We start from the raw sequence: 15,000 nt of genomic DNA on the forward strand, positions 1-15,000 counted from the left end.
AAAATTTCTGATAGTACATGGAGATGTGAAGAAGAAAGAAAATCACCTGTTTAAAACCATAGGGATTTTTTATACTTTTATTTATATTTACACACACCCCTCATTTGGGTTTTGTTTTTAAAATATGAAAGCATATGAAATAAACTGCTCTATAGTCTATCTTTATCTCTTAGTATGTAGTAGATGTATTTCCATGCACAAAATATTAATGGCCCTTTCAATAGCTGTATAGTATTCCCCTGACTGAATATACCATAATTTAAATAGTCCTCTAATGATAGATATCTAGGTTGTTTGAAATTTATTGCTATCATAAATAGTCCTAAGTATGTGCAGTAGCCTAATTCTTTTTTAAAGAATTAATTCACAGAGATGGACCTTCTGGTTGAAAGAAAAGTACATCTTACATTCAGATATGTGGTGCCAAATTGCTCCCACCAATAAATACAAGGAAGTTCATGTTCCCATACATCGTCAACATTGGATTTTACTGGCCTCTCTAGTTAATACTAAACTTACTGTATATAAATGATAACTCATTGTTTTAATTTGCATTTTGATTACTTTTTGAGGTTGGTATCTTTTCAGTTGATTGAAATTACCTGCTCAATGTCATTTGTCCATTTTATTATTGGCATATTTGCAGGTTTTCTTATGAAGTGAACTTAATATATTAAGGATAATATTATTTACATGCACAATAATGAACTTGGACCCCTACCTCACACCATATAAAATTAACTCAAAGTAGATCATAGCTGTATATGTAAAAGCTAAAACTATTGTACTCTTAGAAGAAGATATAGAAGTAAAACTTCATGATCTTGGATTAGGCAGTGGTTTCTTAGATATGACACCAAACGCACAAGCAACAAAATACAAAATAGGTAAATTGGGTTTCATCAAAATTTTAAACTTTTGTGCTCCAGAGGACACCATCCAGAAAGCAAAAAGACAACCCATGGAATGAGAGAAGACATTTGCAGATCATATATCTGGTAAAGGACTTTTGCCTATAATATATAAAGACCTCTTATGATTCAGTAATAAAAAGGCAAATAACCCAATTTTTAAATAGGTGAAGAATTTAAATAGACATTTCTCAAAAAAAAAAATCCAAATGGCCAGTAAGCTCGTGAAAAGAGTTCTGCACCTTTAGTCCTTAGAAAAATGCAAAATACTACTACAATGAGATGTTACTTTATATACACTAAGATGGCTAAAATCAAAAAGAGGAGGGGCGCCTGGGTGGCTCAGTCGTTAAGCGTCTGCCTTTGGCTCGGGTCCTGATCCCGCATCGGGCTCCCTGCTCGGCGGGGAGTCTGCTTCTCCCTCTCCCACTCCCCCTGTTTGTGTTCCCTCTCTTGCTGTGTCTCTCTCTGTCAAATAAATAAATAAAATCTTGAAAAACAAATGATTATTATTAAAAAAAAGAAAGAGGATGTAAAGAAATTAGGACCCTAATACATTGCTAATAGGAATATAAAATTATGCAGCCAATGTGTAAAACACTTTGGTAGTCGTTCAATAAATTAAAGACAGAGTTATTACAGCAAGTCCACTCCTAGGTATATGCCCAAAAGAAATGAAAACATGTATCCATGCAAAATCTTGTATATAAATTTCCATAGCAGTATTATTCATAACAGCCAAAAAATAGGAACAACCCAGATGACCATCAGCTGATGAGTGATAAATAAAATGTGGTATACCCATACAAAAGAATATTATTCAGCCATGTACCGATGCATGATACAACATGGATGAGTCTTGAAAACTTTATGCTAAATGAAAGGAGCAGACACAAAAGTCCACATATTGTATGATTCCACATGTATGAAATGTCCAGAATATGCAAATCTACAGAGACAAAAGTGGATCAATGGCTACCAGGGTCAGGGGAAGGAAGGGAGGAGGAGTGACTGCTGATGGGTAGAGGGTTTCTCTTTGGGGTGATGTGAACATACTGGAATTAGATTGTGGTGGTGGATGCACAACTCTGTCAATATACTAAAAACCATTGAATTGTATACTGTAAAAAAGTGAGCTTTTTAGTATGTGAATCACACCTTCATACAGCTGTTATTTAGAAAATAATAATAATCCTTTTGTTTTTTATATTGCAGATGGCTTCTAGTTAGTGTTTTTAAGTTTTATTGTGTTTTCTACTGCATATAAATCTTCATATTTTTATAGGGGAAATATCAGTCTTTTATTCTGATTTTTGGTTTTGTGTCATATTTAGAAACTATATTAGGTTTGTGGATATAATCACTTACACATTTTTATAACCTCTTTTCAAAATTTGGATATATAATCCATTAGGAATTTATTTTTTGTCAGACAATGAAGTATGAAACAGGATTCCAGCTTTTTTTTTTCTTTTTCCCAAAAAAGAAAAAAAAGCCAGTTGTTTCAGCTTGGTTATTTAAGAATTTATCCTTTCTCTGTTACTTGAAATGCTACCATATTTATATTTTAATTTGCATATTAATGATTTAATTTTATATAAAAATTTGTGTCTCTACCTGTACTCTGTTCTGTTTACTTGGATGCTTCTTCCTGCATCACCAAAGCATTGTTTAGTTGTAGCTTTAACATACATATTATTGCTCAAACAGGTAAGAGTTACATTCTTTGTCCCCAACTATCTAGATTAATCATGTATTACAATTCTAAATGTTTTTTAAAGCAGTGTTCAATACACCCTCCAAATGAAGCACTGGGGATTTAATTACAGGTATACTGTATTTCAAGTTTAATTTAGAGATCCTAGACATATTTATTGAGATTTCTTATGTAAGAATAAAATCTGGTTCTCCATTTACTCATCTTCTTTTACATTCCTCTGAAGAGCATTATAGTCTATCCAGCACATTTCTTTCCAGGTTTATCCTCAAGTAATCTATATTTCATTTGCCTTTGTGAATGTGATATTTTTTCCACTATGTGTTGCAATATTTGTGTGGTATTTGGTATATGGGAAGACTAGTGATTTTTGCATTACTTTATAAGTTATTAACCTTGATAAGCTCTCTTATTCTTTCCTTTTTTTTAAAGATTTTATTTATTTATTTGACAGAGAGAGTGAGAGAGCACAAGCAGGGGGAGGGGCAGAGAGAGAGAGGGAGAAGCAGGCTCCCCGCTGAGCAGAGAGCCCAACATGGGGCTTGATCCCAGGACCCTGGGATCATGACCAGAGCCAAAGGCAGTTGCTTAACTGACTGAGCCACCTGGGTGCCCCTCTCTTATTCTTTCTAAAAGCTTTATAATGTTTGCCTCCTTCTTTCTAACATTTATGACTATATTTTACTTTCTTGACTTCCTGCTTTGGCTAGCACATTTAAAATTATGGTATATTAGAGAAGAACCTGATGATTGATATCCATGGCTTTTTTTTTTTAAGAGAAATTCTGTATTTTGCCACAAGGAATTTGTTGGATTTTGATATGAGTGGCTTGCATTTTGATCATGTTGAAGAATTATCCTGGTCTGGGTTTTTTTTTTTTTTTTTTCCCAGTGCGGTAGTTAAGGTGTATTTAAAGTTTTTAAAAGATGTACTATAGTAGTAGAATTGCATTCACCTTTCTGGTAGTAATCTCTGTGTTATCATTTAAACTGTACAGTCAATAAATATGTATTTAGCCAGATAACTGGTCTAAGCACTGGGGATACAAATATGGCTTTGTAGCACTCACTACTTAAAGGCAGCTACTTTTACCCTTTATATTACTCTGAAGAACTTACGAGACACAATATAACAGTGGATCACTAAAGTAATGATATGCAATGAGAGAGAAGAGAAGGACACTGGAGGAAAAGATTATATAATGGGGAAGGAAAGGAAGGAAGCAGGTGTGACACATACGGTCTAACAAAGCATCCCAAGTGATTCTTACCTGGCTACCAGGTGGGCCACTGAACTTTGGTAATATCTAATCTTATTTAAGGCTTTACAGTTTTACTCTATAAAACCTATATAATGTTTTCACAAACACTGATTACTTTACTCCTAACAGTAACCTCATATTAAATATCTCAACATTACAGAAGAGGAAAGTGAAACTTGGAATTGTTAGGATACCAAAGCTAAGCAAAAAACCAAAACCTGTGCACCTACCCTAACAAAATAATTGAGTAACAAAATATATGACTTAATAAAGAATTTTTCACAGAGGTTCTAGAATTCATTCTTTCCTGATTTTTTGCCCAGAAGCTCACCATTTCCCACCGGAACCAGAGAATCACCGGCTGATCACACCAGGCCAGCCCAACCAGTGCTTTTCCCAATCCGTCCGAATTACAGGAATAACTAAGACCCGATCCTCTGTGTAAACCCTGTGTTCTTATCCCACATTGGCTTGTGCTGATTAAGAGGCAAGGAAGGGTCCAGACTGCTCAAATTGGGTCCAAATTCTGTACTGCTGTATGAAAAATGTTGGCTTACTATCAAGCCCTCGAGGCTTAAGGCCATTACCAGGGAGTCAAAAACCTCTGCTGGATAATCATACTCCTGTGGCCTCAAACCAAGACCAGGCTCCTTCTCCAGAGTGGGGACTGCCTCAGTCCCAGGGTCCTTTTCCTAACCTTCTTCATTTACACAATACACATAGGAGACTGTTTGGGCAACAGGGTGTTGTTTTTTTCTACCTCTCTGCAACTTAAGGAATATCAGAGGAAGAAAAGCGGAGAGCAAGCGCAGGGGGCCAGATCAGCAATTCAGTCTCTGCGGAAAACCGCTCCAGGTCTCACTGCTAAAGTGGAATCTTGAGAGCTCTCTGGAATATTAAATATTCATCAAAAGCCAAACACTACTTTTTCAACATTTGACTGAATAATACAAGTGTAGATTTGTCCCATCTCTATGCTCAGATTGCTCGGATATACTTAGCACTAAATTGTGGTGCTGATGAAGTCAGTTTAAAAGATGAGGAAAGAATCCTTTGTAGTTTATCACTGCCTTTCATTTCTTCTTAATTTAACCATAAACTAAATGGGTTCATAAAATGTTTATACAGGGTAATAAAGTTATGTTTTTAATACAAAGGTTGCTTATGTAATTAAGCTTACATTCTGTGACATTCTGTGTAATTTGCAATGGGTTGCATGAAATTAACAAATACTTATATCTATTTTATTTCTCCTCCCATTAACGGCAAATAATAAAAAGGGGAAAAAGTAAGTTCCTGCCAATGTACATACCTACAGTTCAGAAACTGAACCTGCAGATGTTGCAAAAGACTATCTTTTTCTTCGAAAGGTGCTATTAAATTTAATTAGATTTCTCATTTGCCTTCCTTTTCTTTCATTTTGTCGCTCTACTTTTTTTCTGCCCCACCCCCTCTTCCCTCCTCTCTCTCCCTTATGTACTGGGGGCGAACACTATATGTTTTTAACCTACATAACACAAATGAAGAAACTTGTCAAATCCTATAAATGTTACATTATAAGTTGTCTTGATAAAAGTTACTTTGAAGCTCACTCTAACAGTTAAATAATATCATGATGTTCATGGCCCCCACACTCACTTTCTTCTTCTAAATAAATAGAAAAACTAAGCTTGAAGAACTTAAAGTCATATTCTATTTTTTCCCAAATTTTTTGTAAAGAGAACTGGAAGTGATCTAATCTTTACTGTTACAGCATTTTATCATCGGGCTGTCAAGATGTGATTTCTTACTCTGAAATGATCCACCCTCTATTTCACGTTAACATTTCAAGTCAAGTAAAATGGCAATGTTCACATTGTTTAAGATAATTGGGAAGAAACCATGGAACTGTATTTCTTTGAGTTCATTTAGATTTCAATAGCAAATATTGATAATCAGATCCTCGGGATACCTAATTTTACATGGAGTGATAATGGCTTAAATCCATTAATTTTTGGACACTTTTCTCATCTACACCACTTTAAGAAACATCAAACTTCCCTTAGCACGCTAAAATAATGATTTTGAATAGTTTCACAAAAAGTTTTAAAAGTATGCCTCAGCATTTTCTATAAAAGTGTCAGGTAAAACAGATTATCACTGAACAGTCGGCCCAGACGGTATTAGATAAAATACGATGAATTGCCAGGTCCTCTATTCCTATGTTTGTGTGGACATGGCTGAGAAATGGCAATAATTCTGTAGTTCTCCAGTGTATGTTTTCTGTGTTGGAGCAAACAGTCCAGGAATGGGAAGGATTAATGTTTCTCACCCAAGCATCTCTGAGCACGTGAGACTGTAGGAGGGCATAAAGGCTAACCTAGGTCATTTGATAAAAACTGAATTCCCTCTTCTCTTATTCTATGTATTTGGCTCATTTAGATGTTGCTGTTTCTCCAGAAAATAGAAATTCCCCCTGTCCACTAACTATAATTATTATGACAATTTCTAATTTGCTGCTGTCCATCAGGGATACCATGCTGGCACTTTAAGCTCCACGTACCCAAAGCCAACCTCAATTATCCCCCTTGCAAACCTGCTCCACTCCCTGTGTCTCCATCTCTTCTAATAATTCAACTTTTCTTAAATTTGGCCACACCAAGAAAACTGGGAAAAATCTCCCACATCCCATACCAATAGTCAAACATCGGCCCGCGCTGCTGTGTCTCTGGTATGTACTGATTCCAACACCACTGAAGCCATCTTCTGCCCTGACCCCTACCCTAGCATTCTTACTCTGAAACCTCCTGTTTCTCCAACCTCTTCCACCCTTTGGTTTGACCACTGTCTCTCAAAAGCACACCCTGGATTACGGTCACCTTTTCTTCAAAAATCTATGGCTTCTAAACACCCTGAGAAAGACATTCTAATTCCAGCAATTGCCACTTCAGAAATTCCATGCTATGAGCCTATCTTGTCTTTCCAGCCACATCTCCGACGACTTGCCTCCAGGAATGTCAGGCGTGCCCAGCTACACGACGCCTTCCCACCCACTCCTGCTTCTGCTGTCCCTTGGCACACAGTAACTTGGTTATAGTCCTCTACCTTTGACACTTGTCTTTCAGTGTGCTTGGCTCAGCTCCTATGACCCCACAATCATAAAGTCTTCACAACCCACACGCTTACCTATTCCTCCTTTTTCTCTCCATTTATGGCACTTTCCCTCTACTTGTGGATTTAACATTTGTAGCTTTCTGCTATGTGTAATGTTAGCCTCATACATCTGTCTCTCCAGTTAGGTTGCGTGCTCTCTCCATTCTATCCATCAGAAGTCTCCAGGATTCCTACCCAGCTGCAATTCTATATACTAAATACAACGACCTAGTCCTCTCTCTCAAGAAGTTCGGTCTACTAAGCGATAAAACATGTTAGTAACTCAATATGATAAGTGTCATAAGGAAGTCCAAAGGAGGGAATAAAGAGCTAGGTTGATAAGCACCAGACTTCGATTCAGAAGACTCAAGTTCAAGGTCTGGCTCTGCTATGTAACTGAGTTTTGATAAGCAAATCTAGTTTCAGTTTTCTCATTTGCAAAATTAGGATTTCTACCACCTACTATTCTGTAAGAATCAAAATCAAATTAAATAATGGGTTTCCATTTGTGCCACCAGATGCAGCCTCAGTCCTTTTTCTCTCCTCTGTACCTCTAGAAATTGACTTCTGAGCAAGAGGGTCTTCCCCACATTGTCTCTATGTCTCTAGGTTCTGCCAATTGCTCTGTCCTCTGGCTCCTTGGTCCTAGGGGTAGTCAGGCCCCAGGGTAACTCTCCTTGTGGTTTCCCTGCACTCTACCCACACCTTTACAAATTATCTGTTTATTAAAGGCTCTTCAAATTACACAAGTTGAATGTGCCATCTGTTCCCGGCCAGGACTCTGACTGATAAAGCTGCTTTTCAAACTCTAAGTTGCTGTCTAAACGCAAGGTATATCTCATTTATCTCTGCACAGTGCTTTACACAAAGCAGATTGCTGCTATTAATAACAAATAGCGAAATGAACATATGCAAGGATGAATGAGTGAATGATCATGCCCTCTTCCACATTAGTTACATTCTTATCTGGGGGATCTCTTCTTGTCACCTTGATTGGATTTTGTAATGTCCTGCTTTTATTTGGAAGATCCTCTGTTCCCTTGGAACTCACTGTCTCTTGGAGAAACATTTCTACAGATAGTCTACCTCAGCCCTTGTGTGTTTCCAGTGGTTTAACTTGAAAGAATTAACTTTGTTTGAAATTCCCGGAAATAACACCCCTTCTATAGGCTGCACACTTACCTGATATCAAAAGGGATGAGTAATTTGCTCATTTATTTATGTTTTTTGTTCATCAACATAAAAGCTGACAAACAAGTCAAAAACAAGCAAATTGACTGTTCCCTTATTACATGGAAACCAAGAGCATATTGCAGGAATCAGTAGCCTGGGGTAGTTTTTTCAAATAAATAAACATGGGGCAAATGATTACCTTCATTACTCCTTTCCTAGTCAAAAGTCTAGCCAGTGAATAAGCAATTGGGTAGCCTCACCAAATGATCTAAACAAAGATAAATCACAGAATTAAGTATCTTGATATTTTTGAGGAGCTGAAGTCATGACTGATTAGACTTTAATATTAATTTATTCCAAGCTACTATCCTTGTCTTCTGAATTCTCACATATCTCAATAAAATAGGAGATAAATGTTTTCCTCTTATTTTAAATATAAGGTTGATGACTTAAAAGTGAGGAACTGACCCATGGGAAGTATCTTTAGAAAACATACTTTTGAGTAAACATATTTAATAGTATGCTTTGGTACTGAGTAGGTATTATTCATTAGCAAATAATTGCGTAACTGGAATTCTTAATTAAAATTTGTGATGAGAAATGAATCTATTGAGTCTGTAATTATGACCCAGAAATTCAGAACACATTGGGGTAGTTTATGAGCACAATTCCAAAGATTTTAATACAGAAGAACTCACGAATACTTTAAACAGGAATTCTTAGAAGAAAAATACACACACACACACACACACATATACTGTGTGTGTGTGTGTGTGTGTGTGTGTGTGTGTGGATCCAGATGCAATAAGATTTGAAAAGTCAACCACTGAATACAACTGTAACATGGAAAGATTCTAATTTAATGGATGTGTGATACTGTTAAAAGCCTCTAAACAGTCTTTCTGGACCCTTTCTGGATTTTCCAGAAAGGCTTCTAGCCAAACAGTTTCTTCTCTTAGCTTTATAATTGAAATACAAATTAAGACAATGGCAACCTCTGAGATTCCTCTTTTTTAAAGGTTTCCTTAAGAATGTAAGTTCTATTCTATATATGGACCACATCTTCTTTATCCATTCGTCTGTGGAAGGGCATCTCGGCTCTTTCCACAGTTTGGCTGTTGTGGACATGGCTGCTATGAACATTGGGGTGCATATGGCCCTTCTTTTCACTACATCTGTGTCTTTGGGGTAAATACCCAGGAGTGCAATTGCTGGGTCATAGAGTAGCTCTATTTTTAATTTTTTGAGGCACCTCCACACTCTTTTCCAAAGTGGCTGTACCAACTTGCATTCCCACCCACAGTGTAAGAGGGTTCCCCTTTCTCCACAACCTCGCCAACATTTGTTGTTTCTTGCCTTGTCAATTTTTGCCATTTATATACAATGGAATATTACTCAGCCATCAGAAAGGATGAATACCCAACTTTTACATCAGCATGGATGGGACTGGAGGAGATGATGCTCAGTGAAATAAGCCAAGCAGAGAAAGTCCATTATCATATGGTTTCACTTATTTGTGGTACATAAGGAATAGCATGGAGGACATTAGGAGAAGGAAGGGAAAAATGAAGGGGGGGGGAATTGGAGAGGGAGATGAACCATGAGAGACTATGGACTCTGAGAAACAAACTGAGGGTTCTAGAGGGGAGGGGGGTGGGGGGATGGGTTAGCCCGGTGATGGGTATTAAAGAGGGAACATACTGCATGGAGCACTGGGTGTTATACAAAAACAATGAATCGTGGATCACTACATCAAAAACTGATGATGTAATGTATGGTGACTAACATAACATGATAAAATAAAATTTAAAAAAAAGAATGTAAGTTCGAAGTGATTTTTTTTTCACAATTCAAAATTCAAACTTTTAGAAGGCAGCCGTTGAGGAGCTCATCCTCAACTACAGTAAAGTAAAATAGATAATGTTTAAATCTAACTTGGTTGCTAAGATCATCCCAGCAAGAAAATTCTGTTGTAAAAATTTATGATCCTTAACTGTTTTTACTCGCTGACTGTATACGATGATGGGTTCTGGTTTTGAAGGCCAGCGAGATCTGGAGAGACCACTTTGTGGAACCAGTGAAAGCTTAGACAAACAGCAGGTTTCTCCTGAGCCTCCTTCTAGAACATAAATGAAACTCCAGTAGCTGGGGCTGATGGAGACGCCATTACCTCCTATTACCTCGTTTGTGTCATTGCTGACGCAGTGACACCATATCCCAGACCCAGATTTAAACACTTGTTAGCCAAATGTATCTCCCCATGTGCTGCTGGCCCTTGCCACTGCATCACAGTTTAATAAGGCATTTGGGATTTTATACAACTCCTATAATTACAGCAGAATGCGAACAGTGTTTGCTATTGATTTTTATTCCAGAATGTCAACTTTTTCCTGTCTCCCATACACATATTACCCTTCACTCCCCTGCACATTACCAGTGTCATTTTTTAAATGATTCCAACATATTCAATATTAATCAAATGTCCATAATAGAAAACATCCTCCTGAGAAGGCAAAAGGAAAGAAAAAAATCTACCCTTGCTTGCCTGGTTTGGAAAAATGGAAATTACCCAGAATCCTATTCTTTTTTTTTAACCAATAGGTGGCACTAGTGGTTTCTAGCAATGAATTGAGTCTGTAGCTCTAATACACAGCTCTAATACATGTAGCATTTAGAGATTAGGATTTTTTTTTTTTTTTGGCAAAAGGTACCATCACTATGGCCTTAACCATTAATTGAAACATTTGTAGCTTACCCAGTGGGGATTATTTTAATGTAAATTTGCATGCTGTTAAATAGGTTTTTTAAAAATTATTATTTATAAGTGATCAAGAGGAGTTATATGGGTAATAGTATGCATATACTGTAGGGAAGTTTAAAGTATGCTATAAACCCTATCACAGAATTCCTGATACTAGTTTGTATGCGACAAGCAACAACTATCAAATAATTAGAAATTAAAGCACACATTTTTAACCTAGCCTGGAGAGTGTAGTTGTGGGTTTTAAATATTTTTATTTCCTGTGTTATCCAAGACACACTGGTTTTCAAACCTGTGCTCTTCTCATTTTTTACAGCGTGGTGTCCTAGAAAGCAAATTAGGCTTGAGAGCCAAACAGACCTGTGGTAGACTCTAGACTCCATCATCTACGAGGCTGGAAACCTTAACAAGATGGTTAGCTCAAACAATCCTGGGTTTCTTCATTCCTAAATGATTCCTGTCTCTAAGAGTTATGGTAAAAATTAAGTGGACGCTATTGTAGCTCATCAGTATCTAAGATGTAATAAGTACCCAGTTAGATTCTTCTCCCTGTGTTGATTTGAATTTTAACATTGGCTGAGGCAAAAAAATAAAAAAATAAAAAAATGAGTAGGAGAGGGAAGCAAAGGAGAAGAGCGTGATTAGGCAGTGAGGTCTCTTTCCAAAAAAACCTGGGCACCTGGGTGGCTCAGTCACTTAAGCGTCTGCCTTCCACACAAGTCATGATCTTGGGGTCCTGGGAGCCCCGGGTAGGGCTCCCTGCTCGGTGGGGAGTCGTTTACCCCTCTCCTTCTGCCCCTCCCCTTGCTCATGCTCCCTCTCTCTCAAATAAATAAAAAATCTTTTATAAAAAAAGATATCTGATATCTTTGGTAAAAAAATTAAAAAGTGTGTATTTTAAAAACCATAAAATATTCTAATTCTCTACCACTTTTGATTATTTGTATTATCTTTCATTTTTGTGAAGAGATTCTAACATTTAATAGATATTATTCAGTGCCAATTCCTCAAGGTCAGGGGGTTGGTTACTGTAAATTTGTGGAGAGAAGGCTCTGAGGAATTTACAGAGTCTCAGCTTCCCTGTACCTGCGGGGATATAAGTTAGCATGCCCGTGCCCTAAGCACTCCTTCCCAAAGTACATATAAGTACAAGTAAGCAACTCGGACTAAGTTATCATCTTTTTGTTTGACCCTCCCTCTAAAAAGTTTATTTTGCTTCTGCTGTTTCAAAAGATCTTTGATAAAATGATGATAGCATTTCTGATCTCTTGTCTGTTTTCAAAAGAGCTAGTATTATTAAGGGCTGCTTACCATTCATCTTTCTGATGGTACAAAAAAAAAGTCTGATTTTATTTGGCTTGAGCACTCATCGTCCTTCCACACAGTGGCACCTGTGGGGTCATTAGCAAAATTAGGTAAGTAACTGACTTATTATTTCCATAAATGCATGGTGCATTCCCTTTACTTAGAGTGTACAGCAAAAATTGTTCATGCTAAGGAATAGTAATCAAAGTGATTAAAAAGGCACATTTTTATCCTTCAAAACATAAGCATAGCTGTGGCGGTATCTTATCATAGTACATAATAATAGAAATGAATTATGTCAGTAAAATCTTGAGGTTTAAGATTTAGCATGATAAATATTTTTCATTAAAGTGAAATATCTTGGCAGAGTCACTTTCATATGCAGACTGTGACACAAGGAGGCCAGCTGTGCCCATGCAGATGCTGAGATTTGGGTCGATATTATTAATGATTTATCATGTCATGGAGAGCTTAGATTAGTTTTGAAAGCAATCCCTTGCCACAAAAGCACTTTCTATAATGTGCGAATGCAAGGAATACTATATGTGCATTCCAAATTACAGTAATCACAGGCGCTGTAGCTACCTTTGAAATTTCAATACCTCTCTTTTTATTCTGGAACATGAAATTCTAGATCCTAAACTGTATTATTCATTAAAATTCATGCAAAAATGGTATTTCATATCCACTGGGTAGTGAGTAGTGTGTGTATCTGAATTAACAGATATATAGACATAGATGAGGGAATGGAACAAAAAGGTATTGCAAACCTATTGTATACCATGTGCTTTTGTGCTAAGGCTCACATTTAATATGAGGTTGGATTAAGTTTCCCTTTCAATTCTGCAGGCTTCCAAGATACATGCACTGCCTTCAGGGCATGTATAATAACATTAGCTAATATTTATTCAGTGCTTGCTGTGTTCCAGGTAAGATGCTAAGCACTTTACATTCATTATCACATTCAGTCTTCATAAGTCCCATTTGAAATATTGTTATCACCCCTGTTTCACAGATGAGAAGACTAAAGCACAGTGTAGTCAAATAAATTATCTCAAGAGAGGAGGAGTATGGACTTGAATCCAGGCTGTCTAATGTTTTAAAGCCTTCACTATTAGCTACTACTATTAACTGTGACCTCGCTATTAAACACTGTTACAACTAAGCAAGAGGTAGGGTTCAGGTCCTACTTAGTTACTGCCTGTGTGGCCTTAGGCAAGTCACTGGAACTCTGTAAGCTTCGTTTCCTCTTCTATAAAATGAAGATAATAATAGTACTTACCTCATAGAATTGTTGTGAGTTAACATTTGTAAAATGCTAGGAACAGAGTTTGGCACATACTAAGCACTAATGCTTTGTGCTGTAGTAGTTAATGAGTTGTACTCTTTGATGATTGATATACTCTCATTGACATGCAGATTCTCTATAATTTTCAGATAGCTTTTTTTCTGAAAACAAGATTCGGAATGAAACACAGAAATTAAATTATGAATTTTACTCCTAAAGGAAACAAACATACAAAGGATTGTGAATTAAGTTACTACTTAGCGCTAATGGGAGATGTATGCAGATAACACTAAAGCATCATCACTAACCATTTACAGCAGTGAGTCCTTTAAGTATTCTTTCTGAGTGTGGAAAGAGCCAGGTATCTTCCTTCCTTTCTTCTTTCTTTCTTCCTTCATTGCTCACTCACTCAACCAATATCCTTACAAGGGTACTCTGCTTGCTCAGGGGATACAGGTGAATAAATCCCTACTCTGGAGGAGCACACAATCTAGAGATGACTATACTCTCTGGTTTAGCACATAAAAGAATATGAGCAAGTTGTAGGCTCCCTTACCTGACCTGTTTCAGAAGTCTTTATTGAGCACCCAGTAAATGCCAGGCACTGTGCTAGGCACGGGGGCTATCCAGATCAAAAGGCAAGAAGCACCCAGTAGGGAAGACATCCTAAACAGGGATTTTCCCATCAATGTGGTAAATTACACAGATGAACTTACTGGGAGAGCATAGAAAAGAGGTGCTTAAACCCATCCCAAGGGAAATTCTGACACCCAGACAAAATTTTTGGTAAAAGTGAAGAAAAGCAGAAATTAAAGTACCTGAAATTATGGGGAAAGAGCAGCCCTAAAAGCAGAGACAACACAAGTGAAGACAGGCGACATGAAGCAGTGTGACACGGTGGGGATCTACCAGTGGCCATGCGATGCTAGAGCCTAACACGGATGTAAAGTAGGACATGAGACGGAGGGTCGCACTAGAGAAGTAAACAGGGCTGAAAGGTTAAAAGTGTATAAAATCAACTGAAAGGACAAATGCTAACAAACTGCATAGAGTGAGCACTTCCCTTACACTTCTTCCCACTAAAGTCCAAATGAAAAGAATGTCATTTTCCTAAATATCAAGATTCTGGGAACCAAGGAGATGATGAATCCTTAAGAGTATGTCTTGATCTCGACCAAAAGATATAGGGTGTCTTTCTTTCCATGTCAGTGGATTGTCTACTTCCCTACTTCCCTGCCCCAGTGAACCAAACATCGAGATTGGCTCAGAGGTCTAGACTGATATTTAGACTGAAAAAATGTCTAACCCTTGGCTCGAAATGACCTATTAGCACATCCTTCCTGCAGCCTCAGAGTTTTTTTTATTCCTGGATTTAAGAACTCAGTCCACGATAAACTGCACTCCCAGGGGTGGTGCTCTGTAAAGTTGGCCATTGTGGAATTTCAGCAAAG

At 37.3% G+C, this 15,000-nt stretch overlaps 1 long non-coding RNA gene across 3 annotated transcripts in view; it reads right to left on the reverse strand.

The window, feature by feature from the left end:
- LOC141370051 (uncharacterized) overlaps nucleotides 1-15,000 on the reverse strand; it is a 56,911-nt gene that overhangs the window by 40,048 nt on the left and 1,863 nt on the right. The window contains exons 2-4 of one of the 3 annotated variants that reach the window (XR_012373744.1): nucleotides 13,544-13,710; nucleotides 12,268-12,347; nucleotides 10,203-10,311 (exon numbers count right to left, since the gene is read on the reverse strand). This is a non-coding gene — a long non-coding RNA (uncharacterized lncRNA). Of the gene's footprint in view, nucleotides 1-10,202; nucleotides 10,315-12,267; nucleotides 12,348-13,543; nucleotides 13,711-15,000 lie in introns of all 3 variants that reach the window. The other 2 variants (XR_012373743.1, XR_012373745.1) reach the window with 2 other exon arrangements.

The sequence above is a fragment of the Callorhinus ursinus genome, unplaced genomic scaffold (genome assembly GCF_003265705.2).
Source record: "Callorhinus ursinus isolate GAN/ISIS: 27379988/994484 unplaced genomic scaffold, GSC_fseal_2.0 scaffold25, whole genome shotgun sequence".
Taxonomy (NCBI): domain Eukaryota; kingdom Metazoa; phylum Chordata; class Mammalia; order Carnivora; family Otariidae; genus Callorhinus; species Callorhinus ursinus.